Source organism: Zingiber officinale, chromosome 7B, assembly GCF_018446385.1.
Source record: "Zingiber officinale cultivar Zhangliang chromosome 7B, Zo_v1.1, whole genome shotgun sequence".
In the NCBI taxonomy this organism is placed as follows: Eukaryota; Viridiplantae; Streptophyta; class Magnoliopsida; order Zingiberales; family Zingiberaceae; genus Zingiber; species Zingiber officinale.
In genome coordinates, this window is record NC_055999.1 from 56,843,667 (window position 1) to 56,851,582 (window position 7,916).

The following is a 7,916-nucleotide window of genomic DNA, read 5'->3' on the forward strand; positions in this document are numbered from 1 at the left end:
CGAAGAACCAACTGAAGCCGAATCCGACTCTTTGATGGACACCGAGCTGCCGACAGAACAGTCTGAGATGGAAGAAATTACCGAGACAGCCCCAACAGCCGAAGTACATCCCGAGAGTGATGAAACTCGACTGGGGGAGAATCAACTACCAGAAAGGTAAGTCAGGTATGGACTCGAACCTCTGATCAATTAAATGATTCAATCGAAAAATTGCCTGAAGAGTCTTTCGAATCAGAAATTGAATCATCGAAAGAATTTTTCGAATTAGAAAATCAATTGTCTAACTTGCCTTGCAAATTATTATTAAAAGAATTTTGCAAGTTAGAAATTTTGTCGAAAAACTTTTGTAAATTGTAAAATATTTTTTCGAAAGAATTATGCAAATTAGAAATGATGTCAAAAACTTTCTTCGAATATTTTTTCGAATTACAAATTACTTTCTCGAAAGAGTTTTGCAATTCAGAAAACGAGTCATCGAAAAAATGTTTCAGATTAAGAAATCTATTATTAATAAATTCCTGCAAATTAGAAAATTCTTGCAAATTACAAAATATTCTTTCAAACGAATTTTGCACATTGTCGAAAGAATCTTTTATAGCGTCGAAATTTTTTTTCAAGTTAGAATCTATGCTATCGAAATATTTTTGTGAACTTGAAATTCAAAAAATAATAGAAATTAACATGATACAAATTGTTGCATGTTTAATATTTTTTTCTTTAAATCTGAAAAAGTGTGACTTAAGAATTTCTGATAAATTAAAATGGAAATTTAAACCTTCTGATTAAAGCATAAAATATATAAATAAATAAATGCATAGAAAATTTCTCTTTATGCTATTAATTTTTTGAAATTTTCTTGCATAAAGTTTTATGTTTAGAAACTTCTTAATTTTGATGTCGAATGACTTAGAAATATTTCCCTGAAAATTATTGAAATATAGTTTCAAAATTTATTTTGTCAACCCTTAGATTTCGTTTGTACCCCATTTTTATTGTGATCAAAGGGGGAGAAGGGAAAGTATAAGTCTAGGGGGAGGTAGAAAACATTGAAAATTAAAATTTGGAATGTTTGAAATTTAATTTTTTCTATCATGTTGCATGTTATTGCAATAAACTGTTTAATTTCATATCTATTGTTGACCCTAGCTTAACTTGGGTTGATCACACCAAAAAGGGGGAGATTGTTGGAACCCCAAGGTTGTTTTGGTGTGATCAACAAGTTAAGTTAGGTCCTGCGTTGTTTCTAACCTTGTGTCTAAGTGTGCAGGAGCTTAGGAGCACAGGTACTCGAGCGGAAGACGCAGCTAGCGAGAAGGACGGCACGCTGTGCGTCCGAGGGACGAGGTGCTGCGGAAGAGTACACCGGCGGACGAGAAGGAAGTGCGCGCGGTGGTTCCGAGGTACGAAAGCCGGAGCGGAAGATTGCTCGGGGAGCAAGAGACGCAGCTAGCGCGAAGGTCGGCACGGGGTGCGACCGAGGGACGAAGTCTGCGGATGAGTACGCTGGTGGACGAGAAGGGACACGCGGCAATTCCGAGGGACGAGAAGCCGGAGGGAAGCACGCTCGAGAAGACCGGAAGATGGGTTCGGGTGAGCCCTATTCCGGATGTCAGAGATCACCCAAGCAAGCGGAGCCGGAGCAGAAAGACCCGGACCAGAGGCGAGCTGAACCAGAGAAGAGAGCACGGACCAAAAGTCAACTGGGTTGACTTTTGGCTCCGGGGCGCCCGGAACTATCCGGGGCGCCCGGAGCCCTTCCGGGCGCCCGGAAGGGACTTTTTCACAGGATCGAGCTTTGACTCGATCCAACCGTTGGGGGATAAATTTTATCCCCCCAGGGCGCCCGGAACCCATCCAGGCGCCCCGACCAAGGCTATAAATATAGCCTTGGTCCAGAAGCTTTTCAACAATCACGATCATTCTATTTCCAAACACTTGTATGCTTTAGTTATAGTTAAGCTTCTGTTTTCTGTGCCTAAACGTTGTAAGAGGCTTCTCCGCCTGAAGGAGTTTTGAGCTTAATCTTCCTTGGATTAACAACCACATCGATTGTAACCAAGTAAACATCTGGTCCCTCATTTTTTCTTTTATGCTTTTATTTATCTGCTTAATTCATTTTACAAGTGTTAGCTTAATCGTTCGAGGAAGGGTTGTCTGTTTTTAATTGACAGGTTATTTACCAACCCTCCTAGCCGGCCGCATCGGTCCTACAAAGACAATTTCACAAAACCAATATTTTATTCCTATAAACATCTCCCACTACAACAGCTGCTACTTCTGTAGCATTGGCCATGTAAACAGTGATTTCTCCGTCATATAGTTGTCGGGTTTCTTGGAACCCTTGCAAAGATTTGCAGACATGATCAGTGGTTCTCATATCTATACGCCAGGTACCGGTACATAACACCACTAAATATGTTCCAACTACTAGAGAAAAAGATATACCTATATTGTTCTCTTCCTACGAGGATAGTCTGCCTACAAATGTCCAGACTGTTTGCAAATGAAGCACTTGCCTTTCAGCTTCTTCATTCCTGCTTTTAGTCCAGTACTTAGAGATCACTCAGTCTTACCTGTCAGCCCGATTCTAGTGTCTGAAGAGTTCCTTGAGATTGTACATCATGTCATGGCCAGTAGGCATGGTCTGATGCTGATGTTGCAGCACATTTGATATAAAAGCCAAATGTAACTCCGCGTCATCTCATCTGTCTTGACCCATTTCCTATGATACTCAATCTCCTCTTCACTAGAATCCCTATTAGGCACATTAGGGCAGACCTCCATTAGTACAAACTTATAGCCTTCAGCAGTTAGGATAATATCCAAGTTTCTTTTCCAATCTATGTAGTTGGGACCAGTAAGTTTGTTCTTTTTCCGAATAATAGCCAGTGGGTTGAAAGTCATCCTAAGAATCACCGCTAGACGAAAATCCGGCAGCATCTCCCCTGTACTAGTGACAATATGAATCCTGAGACATATATATCTATATGCTCGGCCCACACGGCTGGAACAATACAATACAGAATATGAAAACAATCCACGTAGTTTATAATGCAGCCTCTAGCTGACAACAAATATTACTAAAAGAACACAACGATATAGAAATCATTACAGATAACCTACTCCGCTACAACGAGGAAAACAAACTCCATGACGTAATGTAAATACCACGGCAAAAAACAAGAGTAGCAAATCCAAATGCTCGACATAAAGTCCATAAATACAACCACACAGTCCACAGTACAACAAAACTCAACATGAAACTAAAAGTCTAAAAACTAGAATCCGTCACGATAAAAGGGGCTAGCGACTGGAATCTCCTGACGGCCTTAAACTAAAATGGTAATATCAACGGGATGAGTTCAATGAACTCTGCAGGTGACCAATAGATATGTACAGTAACATATAACTACCAGCAATAACCTAAAGTACGGTCTCCTAAACCATATAATAAAATGCATAACTGAATAAACTGTAGAAACCAACAATAGGCATGTAATACAATTTCATGAAACAATAATAAGCAATGCAAAACTGAAATAAACTATACTCACCAGAAAGTTCTATCTGAGCATATAACTGTGAACATACAACAGGTAAACTTAGTCAGACCAAATAAGAATGTATCTTGTATGCATGTCAATCATATGCAGTCATCAAAATGTAGCATCCAATATGCAACAATCAGATACAATAAATACAATCTGTGCATATGATGCAATATGACATGGTCACCCCTGACGCCAGTCAGCCATCTCACACGCAATGGTGAGACCGAGTGGGTAAGGCTATGACAACTGTGCACTTTGCCATCACTACTCCTGAGTGACCGAATGGACGGGATGCTGTCGGAGTACACCTATCCTCCTACATCAAACATAGTGAGGGAGCGCAATGCTCTCATCTCCCTAAGATAATCCAGAGGAGGGATCCCTGCTCACTACCACGCTGCGTCACACTACTCATAAGCGGACCAACAGAGTCTAACAGAGCAAATTGTCATACACACCCTTGTATTGTGCCACTACCCATGCAGTGGTCACGTTGTGTGCAGGCCATGGCGCCAGCGATGTGCTCAACAAAAATGGAGTCGACAATCGCACAGCATGCAATCATACAGGATGGTGCATGATGCTACAGCATGTCAATCATGAACATATCCTCATCCATAATATATGTCCCGAATGTTAGGATGTATACTAAAAGTCTAGCTTTTGGTATAAACATTTATCTAGAAATAAGAATCACATTGGTCAAGTGTCTATATTTATATATACCAAATGTAGATATTCAATTAATTTATATTATAGATAACATAGTGTGTGGTGTCACACACAAAAGATCATGTTATCGGTTCTTTGTAAATTATAAACAGTAGCTCATGACCAAGATGGAAAGGAACAAACCATTGGAAGGTCGTAGTGTAATTAGGTATTAGTTTATCTTAACTATATAATTACACTAGTACACTTAGAGTGTATTGAGTAGGACCATTAGAGGTCATTTCTTTTTATACTGACTTTATAAAGGAACAAAGACCTCAGTTATTATGGAAGTGTGTGCTCTTAATCCTAATATAATAACAAGCACATATATTTGATATTTATTTCTTTAATTTATCAATGGGTGAGATTTAGTTCGATAAATCAATAAGCCCGATAAGTTGGGAAATGATATCACTTATAGTGTGTGTTGTTGATTATAGAAGGAAACTGTGTCCTAGTGATCTAGGTTGATAATGTCCCTAAGAGGAGCTCATAAGGATTGTCATGTTAAACCCTGTAGGTGGACTTAGTCCGATATGACGATGAGGTTGAGTGGTACTACTCTTAGACTAAGATATTAATTAAGTGAGTCGTCAGTAACTCATTTAATTAGTGGACATTCGACATCTTAAACACAGGGAGACTAACACACTCATAATAAGAAGGAGCCCAAAATATAATTTGGGATTGGTGCGGTAGTTCAATAATAGTTCTTTAGTGGAATGAATTATTATTGATGAAATTAAGTTGTGTGTTCGGGGCGAACACGGGAAGCTTAATTTCATCGGGAGACCAAAACCAATTCCTCCTCTCGGTCCCTATCATAGCCTCTTGTATATAGAGATTTATACCCACCTATACCCACTTTTCTACCCACCTTAAGGTGGCCGGCCAAGCTAGCTTGGAGCCCAAGCTAGGGTCGGCCAAAGTTATTGGTGGAGCCAATTATAGGTGGCTGACCAAAGCTTGGGTCCCAAGCTTAGGTGGCCGGCCACTAGAAAATAAAAAGGGTTTTTTATTAAAATTATTTCTTATGTGGATATCATGATTTTAAAAGAGAGTTTGAAATTTAAATCTTTCCTTTTATAGCTTTCTACAAAAGATTAAGAAAAGATTTGAAATCTTTCCTTATTTGTAGATTGAAAGGTGGATTTTAATTTTAAGAAAACTTTTCCTTTTTAACCATGTTCATGATTTAAAAGAGAGTTTAAAAATTAAATATCTCTTTTATAAGTTTCTACAAAAGATTAAGAAAAGATTTGATATCTTTCCTTATTTGTAGATTGAAAGGAGATTTTAATTTTTAGAGATAACTTTCTTTTTTAAAAATTATCCACATATTTAAAAGAATGATTTTAATTTATAAAGTTTCCATTTTATAATCCACCGTGAAGGGAAAATTTATTGGAGAAATTTTTATAAATTTCCGGAAGTAAATAAGGAAGTTTTAATTTGTGTTTAAAATTTTATTTGCTTGGAGATTTGAATGTGGCCGACCATTGTAATTGAAAAAAGGAATTTAATTTTAATTAATTAAATTTTTATTTTTCATGGAAAAAGAATTAAGGAAGCTTTTATTTAAATTTCTTTATTTGTCAACACCAAGGATTATAAAAGAGGGGGTAGAGGTGCCTTCATGGCTAACGACTCTATTCTATTCTTCCTCTCTTTTTCTCCTTGGTGGCCAGCCCTAGCTTCTCCCTCTTCTCTTCTTCTTGTGGCCGGCGGCAACTTCTCTAGGAGCTTGGTTGGTGGCCGGATTTTACTTGAGGAAGAAGAAGAAGGTGGAGGCTTTGTTTCCTAGCATCCCTTGGAGCTTGGTGGTGGCCGAACCTCATCCTTTCATGGAGTTATTGTGGTGGCCGAATATTGCTTGGAGAAGAAGGTGGCTTAGGTGGATTCTCATCTCGGTAGATCATTGCCCACACAACGTCCGGGATAAGAAGAGGAATATGGAAGAAGATCAAGAGGTTATTTGCTTACAAAGAAAGGTATAACTAGTAGTTGTTTTCCGCATCATACTAGTTCTCTTTGTATAGTTATTTATGGAAATACCAAACACAAGAGGCATATGATTCTAGAGTTTTCGGATTTGTTTCGAATTTGTGTTTTCTTTGTTTTTCGAATTTGTGATTCGATTGTTCTTTTTGGTTAACCTAGAGTTATTTAAGGAAATTAAATATTAGCTTTCCTTAAAAGGCTTTGTCTAGGCGGTGGTGGTTGCTCCCATATCCAAGAAGGTCATGTGCCTCACCATGCAGTCCTGGAAGCCAATTTTGGAAATTAATATTTAATGGAATTAATAACATAGGTGGATTTGAATCAATAGTGTTAAGTTCCGCTTGCGATTCAAATCTAAACCATTAAGAACAGATAAGTTAAATTTGGAATCAATGATATTAAGTTCCGTCTGTGATTCCTAATTTAATTTCTAAAGAACACAATAGGTTATTTAAGGAAAGGTTCGACACTTGTATAAAAAAATTTTGTACAGTGGAACTAGTACGATTTTCCTAGGACTAACTAACAATTGGTATCAGAGTTAGGGTTTGCCTCTGTGTGTTTGGTTTTCAAATTAGGTTATGCACATGTCATACATAATTTAGACAGGATAATAGTAGGATGTGCTAACTTTGTGGTTGTAGGCTCCAACTATTATGGCTTATAGATGTTGTGTGTGATTGGACCCTTAGACATGTCAAGGGCATTATTTTGTGTGTGCATTATTGTATGTAACTAATACAGCAGGAGCTGTATTTGCCCTAGGATTTTAGAATTTTATTTTCGATCTAGATTACATGTACATTCTCTCGTGGAATATAGGATCGATATTTGTAAAATTCTATTTTTGTCGTGGATCGGATTCTTGCAAGGCGTGGTACTTTTGGAGCACCAGAGGCGCAGCGGAAAAGAAGCAAGATGGATGCGATGACTCAACCCGATGGCGGTGGCTAAAGATGGTAGCAGCTAGGGTTGGAGCACATGGAAGACAGTGATGGAAAAAGGCCATAATAGTTGGAAAATAAATTTCCATATTTATTGCTTTTATTTACTGTGATGTGTGTATGCATGTGATGAATGCTAGGATAGTTTAAAATTCCTCACTTTAAATAACTAAGTGGGAGAGGGATTTATTTTAATAAATTCCACGGTCTCCATTACTGGTTTGTAAGTGATGCAAACAAACTTGCGCGTTGGTTCTGAGTGCCTTCCTCCATATCGGATGAGTTTGTTTGTGGATCACTAGATCAAACTTCCATTTTGGATGACTATAGGAAATTAATTAAGAGCGTGTGATCTTCCCCATCGGAAGGGGCACAATCTTATTAATGGACTTAGTGTCAAGTAATGGTATACACTTAGGCATGTCTAATAGTATCCTCCCCATCGGAGTCACTGCTATTATTTGTGTGACCGAAGAAAACCAACTATTAATTTATCATAAAGATAGCATGACATGATAATAAAATTAAAACCCCCTCTTACAAATGTTGAAATTTTGTATACGTCCACACTATCGTTGTATACAAAATTCACGGTGTATGAGGTAATTTTATTTTTCAGTTTGACAAGGAAATAAAATTAATGGGAAAAACTCCTCTTACAAATGTTTGGTTTTGTATACGTCCACACTATCGTGGCATACAAAAT